The sequence below is a fragment of the Thermobia domestica genome, chromosome 1, assembly GCF_964235325.1.
Source record: "Thermobia domestica chromosome 1, izTheDome1.hap1.1, whole genome shotgun sequence".
NCBI lineage: Eukaryota > Metazoa > Arthropoda > Insecta > Zygentoma > Lepismatidae > Thermobia > Thermobia domestica.
Window position 1 is genome coordinate 65,561,202 of NC_137454.1, and position 17,119 is coordinate 65,578,320.

The following is a 17,119-nucleotide window of genomic DNA, read 5'->3' on the forward strand; positions in this document are numbered from 1 at the left end:
TTCGAATAATAAAATTTGGGTCCCCGGTTAACACGAATTTTTATAACACGAACTCCTGATTTTTCAGACCCTTGGAATTCGTGTTAACGAGGGTTTACTGTAGTATGTGATTAAATGACAGGATATATGTAAATATGAGCCCGTTGTGTTTTTGCCACAAATTATTGATTGTTTATATATAACGATTAATGTTTCGAGCACTGACCATTACGTTAGGATTTCATACGAAGAAGTGTGTCGTGTGAAAATGACTGACCATGTTTTCACTTCGGAGTTTGGCATTTGCTAGTAACCATACATACTAACTGTTTATCTCCTCCGACGACGTGAATGGTGATCATACAGCAAATGATTCCGGATAGTTTCCAAGTAACTGCAGAACAGAATAGGGTTTCCATAACGGCTACAGTTTAAATATATGCGTTCGGCTTTATACTTGCAACAGTAGTTTGTAATTTCGAGTTTTCTCCATGTCACCTGACTAAGCCTTACTCATTATTGTTCGCTGAGGTGACTGAATTAATAAGAGTGAATAATATATCAGATTTATTATAGTTGAGTTCCATTATTCCGTACCAAGGTGTGATGTCCCCTCCCCAATATGTTAAATTTTCTTAGTTCTAAATTATGTAAACGAAATTGACACCTGAAGTTTAACGCAACTGCGGCATTGGGAGCTCCAGCAAGAATTTGGCAAACAACTGGCTAGTACAAAATTTATTTTAATTATTCTTTTTAATTTGGCAAATCCCAGTTGGAAGTTTCTTTGTTTTATCGAATTTACACTAGTTTTCCATACTTTAAACTGAACTCTTCTCAGTTTCTGAGGGGTCGGATATTTTTTTATTTAGAAATTTTAAACTAAGAGACCACACTAACTTTCCGGTAGTTCCGGGATCTTCAATGGCGTTGACCGGATAAAACGTGTAGTAAGATTTCCATAAAGCCCTTGTCTTTGTCACTGTTATATTTTTGATGGTCTCCACTTTTGTTTTTATTCAGCACTATAGAGATGAATTCTGTAGATGTTTGGGCAGATAAGTGTTGTTAAAATTTAAGGTTTCATCATCCGAATGACAAATTGTACAAATAAAATGTAGTTTACGTACTTTTAATGTCCACTATTTCGAATTTAGCAAGAATATAAATGTTTATCATAATGCGTGGTTAGTTAGTTGTTATATAATCGAATTTTATTGTATGTAATCTTGCAACCTAAGAATTTTATTGAGCGGGGTAATTAATTTAAAAGATTAAATAATGGATAAATATATGTATGTTGAAATATAAATACGTAAGCAATATAAGTGTGATATTGAATAGAAACGTATAATGTTGAATTACTAGGATAAATATATGTAAATGATTTTGTTACTGGCCCGGAACGGATAAGTTGGTTGCCATAATTTCAGAAAATTCGACGAATGTAAAATTAGAATACACCGCCCATATTAAGCATTATAATTAATCCTTGCAACGTAGTTAACTTGTATGTGTATGTATTAACATTTCCTATTGTTGTATTAATTGTATGTGGTATGTAACTAAGACTGGTTGTCGTAACCCTAAGTTAACAATAAATTCATCTTCAAGTCATTAAACCTAGAATTTCTCGTACAACTACTTTTAAAGTTCATTCTTCATCTATAACCTTCAAACCCGAATAGTGTTTTCCCGAATTAGTGATTTGTCTTGGTACGAAAGTGCTTACAACTGAAACATCTTTGAATTCAAGAAATTTGTGCTCCTTTAGATTGTATTAATACTATAACTACCAAAGTGTGAGTTAAACTGAAAAATATGATAATGATTTAAAAATTAGTGGACGGATGAAATAACTAATGGAATAACGAATTGAGTGATATGTTCACAAAGAAATTAATGACAAAACTTCGCTTTTTTTCAATCTATGAATTGGAAATGCTTAAACGAATAATTTTGCAAACTGAATATTTGTAATTCACAAGTGCATAAATATTTTTTTCATGTGTGTACGTAAATAAAGTGAAATTGCATGCATATACACCAAAAAGGCGCATCATGGACGCGCAATATAAAATATTAACTGAAACTACGAGAAAAGACTTGTTTAACCATCATATTATGTTTTCTCTTTCCTCATATGAGATACAATATGATGTAACTATATTTTCAAATTTACGTTTTATTCTATTAATTTTTCATCCTTCTTTAATATTGAATCTATATTTATGTAATTTAAGATTCCGTGTGTAATGATATATCTATATGTATACCCATTTGCATGTTATTAATATTTTTTGTGTATTTATTTTAATAGATGCAATAAATGTTGACAAACTGTAGTTAGCTGATAGTTTCTTTCAAAACTGATTTACCTATATCAATACATTGTCCTGTATGAATACTTGTGTGTGAGAATGAGTAATTAGTTTTAAGTGGTAGAATTTAATCTTGATTTATGACGATAGTGTTTACAATATATGTGTATTACTATAATATGTGTGTATTGGTTCGTGTCCAAGGTGATTGAATGATAACTAACTCTAAATTAATATGAATCGGCTCTGGAAGTAAAACCGAAGCATCAGAATGAGCCGGGATAACGACAGTCCTTTCAAGAATTTCAAGAACTCCAAATTGTGGAAAACTATGTATTATGTTCTTTTTTCTTTCCTTGACTAATTCAATCGTGTATTCCATCTCCACTATGGAAATTCAGCTACTGGATAAAAGCTGTTTAACATTCAGAAATAGACAACCAATTAAATTAATATTTATCATCTGGGCTGGGTCAGGGTAACTTGCACTTGTGTGACCTGTACCTGGATCCGAATCAGAGCAGTATGAGAGAACACGTGTCTCATTAACAACTATTCAGAATCGATCATCGAACAATAAAATTCGGGTATGAATCACCTTTTAATACTTAATTAAACCTTCTCACTATATTTCCGTAATTATCCAGTATTTCTTCATTTTCTAGTTTCCTCTTCTTTTCTTCTCCTTTTTGTTCTTTTCTTCTATCTTCCTTCTCTAACTAACTAACTAACTCTATGGCCTATGGAACCCGCAGGTTCAGTGCCGCGTTCACAAAAGCTCTCCACTGACTTCTATCCTTAGCTAATTGCATCCAGTTTCTACTTTGTATTCCTATCTCTGCGAGATCCATCTTAATATTATCTTCCCATCTGCGACTAGGTCTTCCTAATGGTCGTTTTCCTATGGGTCTACCAGTCAAGACTTTGAAAGCGTTTCTACTTTCTTCCATTCTAGCTACATGACCTGCCCACCTAAGCCTCCTAGACTTCACGACCCTAACAATGTTGGGTAAACCGTATAAACTATGTAGTTCCTTGTTATGAAGCTTCCGCCATTCCCCATTCTCGTTCCTCTTGGGTCCGAATATTCTTCTCAGGATCCTGTTCTCAAATACTTTCAGTCTATGTTCTTCCCTCAGAGTAAGCGACCATGTTTCGCAACCATACAGAACAACATGCATGATTATCGTTTTATATATTTTAAGCTTCAAATTCCTCGACAGAATTCGCGACGACAAGAGATTTTGAACCGAATAGTAACACGAATTCCCTGCTTTTAGTCGACATTTAATTTCTTCGTGAATATGATTTTCGTCTGTTAATATTGATCCCAAATATTTGAAAGTATCCACTTTATCAAAAGTATTATTTAATATTTTAACACATCGACAATTTGCCGTCTTACGGTCAAGTCGTACTTCCATGTATTTAGTTTTCTCTGCATTTACTTCTAAACCCATGTCCCTGCAAGCATTTAATAAGATCTCTGCATTTGTTTCTACTGTTTTCCTATCATCCCCTATTAAATTTACATCATCAGCATATGCCATAACCTGGTGAATGCCGTTCAACTCTAGGCCCTGGTTGCTATCTTTGATTTTCGTTATAGCGTATTCCAGCACAAAGTTAAATAATAATGGCGACAACGCATCTCCTTGTTTCAGGCCATTTTCGACGTGGAAGCTCGTGGACAAAAATTTTCCTACCCGGACTTTACTTTGAGATTCACTTAAACATATCTCAATTAATCTAATTAGCTTTCTCGGTATTCCAAGTTCTGTAAGAACGTTGTATAATGTTTCTCTCCTAACCGAGTCGTAAGCCTTCCTAAAATCAATAAATAGTTGATGTACCGGGGTATTGTATTCCCACTTCTTTTCAAGTATTTGGCGAATGGTAAATATTTGGTCGATAGTTGATCGATTTCGTTTAAATCCGCACTGATAATCTCCAATAATTTCATCTGCGTATGGGGTCAATCTTGCTAACAGAATATTTGAAAGGATTTTATAGGATGTTGACAGAAGAGAAATGCCTCGATAATTATTACAGTCAGTTTTGTCGCCTTTCTTGTGAATTGGAACAATGATTGATTCTTTCCACTCTTGTGGCAATTCTTCCTTGTTCCAGATAAGGAGAATGAGTTTGTATATCTTGTTCCACAATTTTTCGCCTCCAGCTAAAATTAACTCAACCGGAATTTCATCTACACCCGGAGATTTGTGTTTCTTTAATTTCTTTATAGCGGCTTCCACTTCTATTCGATTGGGTTCTGGAATATACGGTTCTGCGGTGTGTATCTCCTTTTCTCCACGCACATTAGTTTTTGGCTGCGTGTTCAGCAAATCTTCAAAGAAATCTTTCCATCTTTTTAAGAGGCTATCCGTATCAGTGAGAACTGTTCCGTCAGATTTCTTTCATATATAAGCACGAGGTTGATAGCCTTTCTTAAATTCGCTGATCCCCTTATACATGTCCAGAATATTTTTATTTTTACTATTATCTTCAAGTTCCTTAATTTTAGCTTTCAAAAAATCCCGTTTCTTTGATCTAAAAGTTTTGGAAGTTTTCCGCCTGATATCTGCGAAATTTTGTGTAGCTATTTCATTCGGATTTTGTAGCCACTGTAATTTTGCCTGTTTTCTCTTCTCTGCTAGTTTAATGCATTCTTGGTCGAACCATGGTTTGTTCCTACGTATTTCCGCGTGTCCCAATTTTTCTATTGCTGAACTTTTAATGCTATCATTAATTTCAATCCAAGTATCCTCAACACTAGTGCACTCCGAGTCTTCTAAAACCGAGAATCTATTCGAAACTTCAATCTGGTATTCCTCCCTTACCTGGCTCTCTTCTAATTTCTTTAAATTAAATCTCTCCGTTTTCGGACATTGAGTATTACCTTTATTCAACGGTAATCTTTTCCGTAGTATCGCTGCTACCAGGTTGTGATCAGTGTCACAGTCAGCCCCTCTAAACGACCGGACGTCAATTATGCTAGATTGTCTTCTTCTATCTACTAAAACGTGATCAATTTGATTATGTGTTTTTCCGTCTGGTGATGTCCAAGTGTATTTATGAACGTCGCGATGTGGGAATTTTGTACTCTTCACGATTAGGTTTTTGGATTTTGCAAAGTTCACGAGTCTAACACCGTTGTCATTACTTTCCTTATGTAAACTTTCGTTCCCTATAATCGGTTTGAAAATATCCTCTCGTCCTACCTTCGCATTGAAATCCCCTAATAGAATCTTCATATGGTATCGCGGGAGTTGGTCAAATATCCGTTCCACTTCTTGGTAAAAACTATCTTTTATATCGTCACCCTTATCTTCAGTTGGAGCATGTATATTTAAAACAATAATATCACACCATCGTCCCTTAAGAGTAATAAAAGAAAGTCTGTCAGTAACAAATTCAACCCGTTTAATTGCTGGTAATATTCGTTTGTGAACGAAAAACCCTGTTCCTAACTGGTGATTTTTATTTCCTTCCCCGTAAAACAACGTAAACTTTCCGGAATTCTCAGATCCATTTCCTTCCCACCTAACTTCCTGAACTCCTATTAAGTCCATCCTGTATTTCTGTAACTCACTCGTTACAGATTTTAACGCGCCTGCCCTATAAAGACTTCTAATATTCCATGTTCCAAATCTCATGTCCACTTTCTTTTGCTGATGTCGTGCCAAGTTACTAGTCCTTGTCCTAGGCTTTTAAGAATGTTTCTGAACAAGTACTTTTTTTTATAGGATGAGGGTGTTAGCCTTCCCCAAACCCTCAAGCTGGAGGACCACTCCTAGTCGTCTGTCCGCGACTGCTTATTCAGTATATTCGCAGCTAACCTCTATATCTAGAGGCCTTCTCCTCGATCTGCAACCTGAGGACGCGCCATGCCGTGGTGACAGGAACCCACGTTACACGGATCTTCCTTCTCTACTTTCATATATATCTTGTAACTGTACGGTCTAGCTGATCGATTATTAAAGAAGAAAATTTTTAACTTTTTAAATGAACCTCGCATAAAAGTGCTCTTAAGAATTTTTCTCTCAGCCAACAAACGAATATGTATATATGTATATGCGTCTCGTCTGCGACGGAGATCGTAGAGTTCCTCTCGCTTTCCCATATAAGGAACTAAAATTCAGCACAATGGACAAACTTCGTCTCTAAGAATTCCTACCTATAAGTTGTCATAGTTATTTTTAACTTCTGACATCACCAAACTGCGTAGCAAAGCGAACTGTTGCCTAGCAACACGAAAAGACGGAGAGAAAAGGTGCTTTAGTCTGACAAATACACCCTGTGAAGTTACCACGAGAAACTGGTGCGAACGACTGGAATGAACGAGCAAATAGAAATAATGTTTTATTCAGTCAAGTGCATAACATAAATCTAAACGTCGTAACATTGAATTAACACCATAGTAATGAAGATTATAAATAATTTTAAAATGTTCGTCTAGGAACGTTAATCTAAAAGTTATCTCAGCGACATGGAGTAGACAAGCAGCGAAACCAACCTACGCATCGCCCGGAAGATGAAAGGAGAGCAACCCGTAATCTACAGGTCATCCCCATGGAATCACCAAAATAGTTTCCCTTCAAGTGCCATTCTGAGTGAACAGTGTTAGTGAATTGTGAAAAACAACAATGTGATATAACATAATCTATAAATTCGGGTCGTCCGCGTCATCCGCGTTCGTAAATATAAATGGGCCTAAATTAAAATATCATTGCAATAATTAGTTATCCAATAAAAGTGCCAGAAAATAATGTATTAAGTGTTCGTGAAGTGTAGTGTTGTTAATTAAAGCAAATAGCGGAATAGAATTCAGAGTATCCTTTCAAGTATCAATTATGATTCATATTTTTTATTTGTTAATTTTAAGAAATAATATAACACAATTTACTTTTCAGCACAATTAAACAGCGTCTAAGCAACGTAATAATTCATACATTATTAAATTGCGTTAGCGCTGAGAGTACAATTAGAATCTGTTTTTGTGCCGGTTCCCCAAGACGTTCTGACCGAACTCTGGAGTAGTGTAGTCTTGCGGCTATATGGTCTTCTTTGATGGATGATCCGAACTGGTATTGTAGTCCAAAGGAGATATTAAATCGAAGAGGATCGAATCCCGAGCCATAGTAAAAGCGTAAGCCCGCCTTGGGACCGCAAGACACGAACCACTTACAGTAACAAAAGGGTTTACCCCGATATGGAGCGAGTAGAATCGAACCTAATACTCTAGTATATGGTTTATCCCTATGTGGGACGTACGTGGATCGAACCCAGTACTGTTATAATCTCTTCTTCACTCTTTCTTACTTTTAAATAAAACTGAAGAGAGGTCGTGACTGGGAGTTTTCGCTATAGACACGGTCAATAAATTCATCTGATTTTCTCTTCGGAAGTCCGATACTAATTAACTAATAACTAAACATATGTAGAAAGAAAAAAGTACAACTTAATCTAGTTTATTTATTAAATTATCAAATTAGAATTCAAGTTCGTGACAACTACCATACAAAGGGTCCCTCCTTCTGTTCCCAATCACGACGTCTTCATTGCTTCACGGAAAATGAATATTTGTGGTAAATTTCATAGGAAAAGAATTATAAATACGAAAATTAGAATGAGTAAAACAAAATGTTGCTAAATACACGGGAAAGTTTTATTTTCGTTTTATTGTTCTTATTTACTGCTTTTTTGACATAAAATTTACCACATACATATCTTTGCCGATTATACATATACTAACATTATAAGAAATATAGGGGGAATTCGTTATCAAATTATATTCCTACAACAACATATTTATAGATACGTGACAATAATTTTGACATAAGGGTATATCTTTAATATAGAAGTTTCTTGTATTAGTAATATGATATGAAAATAACTATTGTCGATAACTTTCCTAAAATAATTCGATATTAATGAAGACGTTAAATACTTTTTCTTGGACATTATGTATAATTTGCGTTTAAAAGTGTCATAATGAGCGGATTAATTTATCTCTAATTGTATGTTTCACTGTAAAGTTCTCAAAACGTTTCTCATGTGTAGGTAACGCGTAATGGTTTGAAATAGAAATTAATAGTGTATTGGGATGTTTTCACCCCGTCTTTGAGTATTCCTGCATTAAAATTACGGTTTTTTAAAACAAAGTTCCATGTAAATCATTAGCTTTTGATGGGGTATATTTTCCTTTAGGCTTCTCCGTTAGTAATTGAATTGAGATGAAATATTCGAGTTTAACGACCCACGATTATGCCCTTTAGGCTAAGGGAAACTATGATTAAGGCAAGTAAATGATAATGGAAGAATTGGTGGAATGAAAATGTGGGACAAAACGAGAGTATTTCGAGAAAACCCACGTACACAATGTTGTTTATCACAAATTTGGCCGAGTATTGAACCAGGAATCCAACACACCTCAGGTAAGTGCACCACCGGTTAATAATTAAAACATTCACTTGTTAATGGATGTACATTTTAAGAATAAGGGATTTATTTTACTAAAGAAAATGTTAAAAAAAAGTATTTTATCATGGTTTCATTTCATTAAGTTTGCAAGTTTCAAGACGAATACGAAGGCAAAGAAGCAGGGGGTGAATTGGCAATAGTTTCAAATAAAAAATGATGAAATATATTTCGTAGAGATAATCCTAATTTAAGGAGTCATTATGTGAGATTTTTTCGAGATTTTCTACCAAAAACTATTTTAGAGGGGACTACGTAAATAGCATCATATTAATTGAATATCATCGGGAGTGTTATCAATCAATTTTCGACATTTTTTTTTTACATATCTTGCATTCCTTTCCCCCAGAATTACGAACTGGACTGAAACATCTTCGAAACTAACAAATCAACTTAGGGACTAAGAAAAGTATGAAATTCACATCAATATCGTAATTGTGGATATATTATTTTTCACCATTTCCGCACGACAATGGGGGCTAAAGTAGGACTTAATCGACGTCGAGGGTGCTACGACTCACTTCAGCGTCCAATAAAACTATGATTTTGATACTAATATCTGTCGTTTTCGATTCAATGACCGTCTTATTTTTGAAATGGGATTTGAGACAAGACAAGACGAGAAAGTTTTTGAGCCTCGTAGGGATCACTAGTTCACCCAAGTTTTTAAGTAAAATTTTAAGTATTATTATTGAAATCTGGAAAATGTTCAATGTTTTAAGGTTTATATATAAGATATGTAAATGAAAAAAGAAATTGTGCGAACATAATCAATAGCAGTTATCAACGTTTAAAGAGGCAGAAGTTATTACACAACTTACTTTAATAATAAATTTAGTGTGTAACTTCTTTATAACTTGTGTCTATAATTTGTATAAAAGAATTCCTCGAAAATCGAAATGAAACGAGAATTTTACAAGAAACATATAAGACGATACGAGAAAACCTTATACCTCGTCTTGTCTCTTGGGCTACTCTAAAAGAAACGTTCTACTCTAAAAGGGACGTTTAGAAAACGCTGGGACAAGTGTCCATTTTGTCATGTGATTTTCAATTTTAAAAACAATTTGTAAATAGCGTTTTATGTTTTTTCTTTCGTTATAGGCAAAGCAAACAGGAGCAATATTGCACAAGCTTGCAGACACTTCTCTTGACACGGAAACAAAGGAAGAGGTGACATCCTTGATTGTATTACTTTTCTGTTGCCGAAATATCTTTTTACATAAGAATTAATTTTTAAAAGGAGTATTTGCCATTACTAAAATGTTATAGACAGTGTTCTGTTATTTGTACCTGGTACAATAGAATAGAATATTGTTATCTGCTGTATTTTAAGCAATGGAAGAGTACTTTTACATTTTGTTTCTATAATCACATTTACAAGTTGTATTGTATAAAGTAGCGCACGTGACACTGCCAGGAAAACGCAGAACAATTCATACAATATGCTATTTAACATTGTGTTTTGCTATATAAACCGTAAATAAATAAGTAAATATCATTTTCATAAATAAAAGGAAATTGGTTAATTTTTACTGGCAACGAACGACCTAATTTTAACCGTTGCAACAGTTCAATTTTTGGATTTTCTCGAGAACTACGCATGTGAGCTTACCTTGTTTAACTCATTGTGGTCTACTAGCAAATGTATTTATTATCTTTGGCCAATATTTTAGTGAAACTGAAATTAAAATTTAAGAGTTAGTGTTAATTTTAGGATACATCTATCCTATTAACATTATTACGTAGTGTCGTCTTTCTTGTGCCATAGTAAAGAGGTCAATAAGAATTTATTCAGTATAGTTTCACTTCGGTAACTGGCATGCCCGTATCCATGAAGGGGGACGGGGACCTGGCACCTTTAAATTTTTTCTACCCCCTTAAAATGTTCACGTTAGGCTTGCAAATGACCTATATTATGGTTGGATTGGGCCACTCTAACTTCTACCGCCCTCCAACATTTCTGGGCTGACTACGGGCCTGGTAACTTTTATGGTTCTCTTACACCATCACCGAGCTTTACAAAAAAATTAAATACCGGGAAATGAAAAATTAATTTCTTCATGTTCTAAAAAACTAAGCACGAGCTTCTACATTCATAGATATCATTTTGTTTACGACAATTTGATCTATCGATTACTACTTATATATATATGTTTCATCTTTGAACAATGTTTCTTTTTGTTTAACGCCAATATTAAAATTATTAGACTTACCACCGGTGAAACAGGAAACTTACTCTTTGCATTATTTGTGTACCTGGAATGCTTTTTTTTAACTATATTTATTTAAGTTGGCGAAAGGAAGTTATATGGTTCAAAGTTAGAACATACTAAAATAACGTTGACCGATTTCAAAACAAATAATAGAATTATACGGTTGTCTACGTATCAGATGAGAAAGTTAGAAGCTTTAAAAAGCTACAATGTACCACGCATAGTAATATTGTTAGACCAAACATGAGTAAAGTTATTTACGTTACTTTTATTGAATCAAAAATTCTTGTTGCCAATTTATTTTCAAAACTTGCTTGATACTTGTTGCATTTCATTTGAATTTCACTGTTTGAAAAACACAGTATTAAATTTACCTCATCGTTATGAATTGTCTCTCATTTATGATTATGCCACGTTTCATGTCTATCTCTTCCCTTTGTACAAATTATTACTTTTCTGCTTTCTAGATTCACTTATTTTCAATGCAGCTGTTACATAGGAAAATTGAATTCTCAGTTTGTGGACTATTTCCTCTTGACTTTACACTCTTGTACTCGGTAAGTAATCCTACTCATGAACGGTTTCGTTTATTATTTCTATATTTTTCATTGTAATCTTGATATCTGCTTTTGTTCTGTAATCTTCGTACATGAAAAAATCGATTTGAAAACTGTGATGTTTATGGAAGGACAGGAGCTAGTGCTGCCCTAAGGAAAACGCTAATTAGTGAAATAGAGTAGGATAGTTACTAAAATATTTTAAGGATTGTTATTTATTATTCCATAGTATATTAAAATAACAAAAAATAAAAAAAATAAATCGTAATTAACTATAAATCAGGGTGAAGAAATAAAATAGAATGTTGTACACTATCATGAAAGAGTGGAGTCAGTGGTTTTATCTCAGTTCTTGCCAAGTTAATTTTGTTGTCGGCAAAAACCATTTACATAGAATTCTCGAAAATCTCCATTTCCTCTTACTTTCATCATTCCACCGTTACCACCGATCTCATAATTAACGCCCTTTAACCTTGGTGCGTAATTGTGGAACGTTAAACTAAGAAAAACTTTACAACATATTGAATCCTTAAATTTTCATTCAGAGGAAACAGTTCACTTCAATGGGCAACATTGCTTGGAAAAATCATCTAATTACTACGTTCATATAAATGAATGATAAAGAATTTAATATAATCTCATAACAGTCTTGCGTTTTTCAATTGGATTTTTTGTGCCTATTGTGTCGTATTAAGTTCTTTGAAATTTGAGTGCAAATTCACAATTTATACACAATGATCTAACTGTATACTAGTATGATAAGGTGTAATTACCTACCTCTCATTCACGAACCATGCATTCTTATTAGCTGATGAAGTTAAATCAAACAAAGGTTAAAATGTCTTCTTTAATTGGGAACGCTTTTTCTGACTCAAGTGGAAGGTCTAAAACTTTCTTGCTTATGGTAACTTCACTCTGGCTTTTAAAAGACATTTTATTTGGCCAGTTTCTTTGAGCAAGAGTGTACAATCAAATGTACTCTGAAATACACTTCGATTATATTTATATTGCAGTTTTATATTTATTGCGATTTTATTTATCAACATTACGGAAATGCAAGTAGTATGCTACTTCTTACTTATTTATTTCTTTATTTACAGATTGCTGGAGCGGTATCTACATATCTGATAATATTAGTACAATTTGAGACAGACGAAAAACATCCTCAACCAACTACATTGCCATGCTTGCAAACAGATTCGATGAGTAGCATACAATCATAATTCAAACTAAACTAATTTGTTTTATTATGATATTATTGGAAATAAATGCTAAGGACAAAGTGCTACAAGACATTAATTCTATAAATCATTTAATGACATAGACGTTTGAAGAATTAATATTAAGAAATATACACAAGTGTCAACATAATGAGTTCTTAAATTATTTTATAATGAATTATGTTTTACTTTTTCTGGTAGTATAAAAAGTATTGACCCTTTAGGCACGAGATGGTGGTAGTATCTCATATCTCAAGGTATGTGAACCGCAGCCGGTCAGGGCTACATCATTTGACAGCTAAGTCGAAATTACTCGATATGCAAAAGTGTTAGAATTCCTATAATCAAACGTAAAATGTTGCATTCTGAAGATTAATGAATATTCCACAAGACTGCAACACAATTTGATCATAACCGAGACACGTTATCCTATCAATATACAGAAAAATATCAAAGCGGAACCCTCAACGTTCATCTGCTCCAACACAAAAATAGTAGAAAATAAACTCGACGAAGGAGACATAAGAAATGCTGTCAGATTATTAATTTCTGAAGGCTATTGTAACACTTAATACCTCTGTTTCAGACGTACTTAAAGAGAAACACCCTTCACATTCCTTTGCTCCTTTGCTTTATTAGATCGTCCTAATACTCAGCGTAATATACCAAGAGTATCAATTTCTGAATTACGGTATGATATGAAGTCTTTTCCATCCGTATGGTATGGAGGGATTGATGGTCTCCGTTCTTACATTCTTAAGGATTTAGTCTTCCATAACCTATCAGATTCAAAGAAAATATTAACCACGGTGGTTTTAGAATTATCTCATTTAATCCTTTCGCGTAAAGTACCTAACTAAAGAAGACCAGTATTTTTCAGATCATTACATTTTGCACTTAATCAAAGAGTGATAGAATTCGACCAATTGCAGTGGACGACATTTGGGGAAGGATATTAGCAAAAGTTACATTACATGTTCCAGAATTAAAGAACTCATCGTAACTTTCCGTTATCCTCATCAGTTGGGAGTGTGGGTCTTTAATAGAGCCGAAGTCGTAACATTTCGAAGTCGTAACTGGAACTGCTCTGCCAGTTTCACTTTATCTAACCTTACTCTTTCTTTATCACAAGAAGAAGCTATTGCAGCCCTAGAGAGTGCGAGAAAGGAAGAAGATATAGTAACCTACTCGATAAATACATGTTCGAGACCATAGCCATTGAATCGAGTGGTGCTTGCGGCCTCGATAGCCTCAATTTTATTTAAGCAGGCCAACACATTTCACATGTTACTGGTGACAATCGGGCTATTGCTTTTATTATACAGATGTTGTTCAGCCTACGATTTCGTTCCTTCCCCCTCCCGGGCAGAATGGACTCACCCGACCTGGGTCGTGGCGTCTTGCAGTGTTGTGCAGTGGCTTCCTGGAAACGGAGTTGTTTCTCCTCGCGGATGACAATAACGCACAAAACAGGATCATTGTTGTGAGTGTTGTGTTAAATTTGTTTCCAAATGTGTGTTTTTCCGCTCTGTGACCAAAATGCCGTCCAAACTAAGCCGGTTTTTAGGAAGGCTATGTTGCGGCTCTTTATGACGCCCACTTTAGTGTTTCTGTCATTAGAAAACAAAGCAAGAAGAATGGTTGCAACATCAGTTTAAGTGGAATAAAAGTGTTATTAAAAAGTACAAGGGCAACGAAGTTCCACCATTTGGATCACCAACGAAGTTGCCTAGGAAGCGGGAATGCACAAAGCCCACCTCAACCATGCAGAGGAAACTTCGCAAAATGGCAATGCAAGAAAATCAGCCAACACATAGCTAATCGTCTTGACGTGTCTTTGGGGACTGTGAGCCGGACGTTACACCATCAATTCAAGCTGGAAAAAGTCATGAAAGCTGGCGGTCATCTTTTCATGGATGCCCACCAAAAGGAACGAAAGTGTGACGCCCGGAAGCTGTACGAACGGCATCAGGCAAAAGAAAGGCGGTTGTACGTCGTAACGCTCGATGAAGCATGGATTTACCTTTCCGACTGCGGCAAACCAAGAGCCATCATTTACCGAGAGAAAGGCGCCAAGAACTTCAGAAGGTGGGTCCGTGTTTGTAAAGAATCCTTCCCAAAAGGCTTCATGGTCGTTACTGGCTACTTTTACCGAGGTAAACTGAAGATTCGTAGGGTGGCGAAGAACTCCAAAATAAATTCGCAGTATTTTCAGGAGCAGATCATGCGGCCGATCTACGAACATGAGATTCCAACAATGTACGGAAATGACACCTATCTGGTGCGCATTCACATGGACAAGATTGTTCATGTGAATGCGCACCAGATAGATATGCGTCTGGACATACTTGACGATCGTCCTTCGCATTCTACAGGGAGATGGAGGAAATAAGTGGTATACAGGTGATACCTTTCCATGAGGAACCTGTTAAATCTGAAGATGCAAGATCCATGGACTATTGTGGATTTGGATTGCTGATGCCGGCTTTGGGAAAACGGAGTGTGAAAACTGTGGAAGGACTTTGGAAAGCTGTGCAAAGGGAATGGGACAAGATTCCCCTCCCAGTTCTTCAGAGAAGCCTATTACAGTGGAAATTATGCTGTCGGATTATTATTAGGAACCAAGGGAAACATATCGAGCATTTATGGACCTGGCGCCATGGATTCTTCTAAATTTTTAGGTAAGTCGAAATTTGCCAAATGTAAACTAAACAACCTCTGTAAAATATATCAGCATAGCAGTTCAGTGAGGCAATGTAGTTTCTATTTTATTTACATTTCCAACTGGCAAATTATTTGAAGAAATTTTCTTATATATCTAACTGTGCAGAGTCAATTCATCACCTGATAGATTTGTAAATGAAAGTATATGCTGTATTCGTATTCCTCGATTCTACGAAATGTAAGAAATATTTATTAGAAGAATTGACAAAAATAACATATCAATAATTTAGTATTATCTTAGAATCCTGGAACTTTACGTTGGTCCGAAATAATATATTTAAAAAAAAAAGAAAACTGTAGTTGCTAGCAGACAGAGAAATTCAACTAAGTCATCCTAGTTAAGTAATACAGTATTGTACCCGTAAGTAACCTATTTGTACCGAAGTATCAAAATGTTATTTGTCTTACTCGTTAATCAAAAGGGAGAAGAGGATCTAATAATAATTCCAAACTATAAAAGAGTAGATTTTCTAAATACAATACTATTATTATATCGAATGACATTGTTATTTTAGTTAATATTTTTAATTAATGAAATCTGAAATTAATGGGTGATGTTACTTATTCGTGCTCTATGTTATATACAGTATATTAGCCCCTAAAAGTAAGGTATATGCAACGTAGGAATTTTTTTACGGTACTTAATTAAATAATGTTACAAAAGATGAATAATACTAGGACAATGAACGTGATTATTACTGAAACTATTTATTGATTCTCGGCGTTAATAATTCGAAATGCTTAAAGTTCAAGGGTTCTACAAAATATACCCGTTATTGATCACATACACACTTAATTCATCATTATGTACTACTATGCACAGTTTCGTTAAGTCTGAATTAGTTTCGTCGAATGTATATGATAAATAATAACCTTTATCTTGATCCTTTTTAAGGTTCAAATAAAGGATGGACAAAAATTAAGTTTGTTACCAGCAATATGACTAATAGAAGTTTTGATTTGATTACAGTTGCAAAAGCCATATATTCTAACTCCCATTCCTTTAAGTTTCCTTGTATTCATAAAAGAATAAGAAAATATTTAACTATAATCACTTTCGTAAAAGGTTTATGCATTTTTAGCATTGTGATCTTCGAAATGAGCTATCTTCAAAAACAACTAACATTTAAACTACGTACTTACTGGAAATTATCAGAGTTTAATGAATTCCCATAAATGTTATTCGAGTTGGATGAAAAATTGTGTACATTTTCTTTGATCTCTCCGTATAATTCATATATATATATATATATATATATATATATATATATATATATATATATATATATATGTGTGTGTGTGTGTGTGTGTGTGTAATGTACCATTACAGTCAAGGTAATGAAATTTTTGTTAAGGGGACCCAATACTTTTCCGATGTACCGCGTACTGTAAAATTTTCAACACATAATTTTCGGTTTATGTATTAAATTCATTTGTTCTTTACTCAAACCAAAGTTAATGTGGGAGCTTCGGAATAATCTAGGAAGAATTATATTTCGGGCTATAATTTCTTTATTTATATATTATTTCATTATAAACTCTGTATATGGAGATTTCAAATGGATGATTATTGAAATTATACATCTTAATGCCACATAAAAACATAGGTCAGCAATTGGACA

At 34.4% G+C, this 17,119-nt stretch overlaps 1 long non-coding RNA gene across 1 annotated transcript; it reads left to right on the plus strand.

The window, feature by feature from the left end:
- Window positions 1-6,599: 6,599 nt before the first annotated feature.
- LOC145666099 (uncharacterized) lies at window positions 6,600-13,226 on the plus strand. Its single transcript, XR_014127690.1, has 3 exons — window positions 6,600-9,953; window positions 11,464-11,553; window positions 12,654-13,226. It is a non-coding gene; the product is annotated as an uncharacterized LOC145666099 (long non-coding RNA).
- Window positions 13,227-17,119: the final 3,893 nt, after the last annotated feature.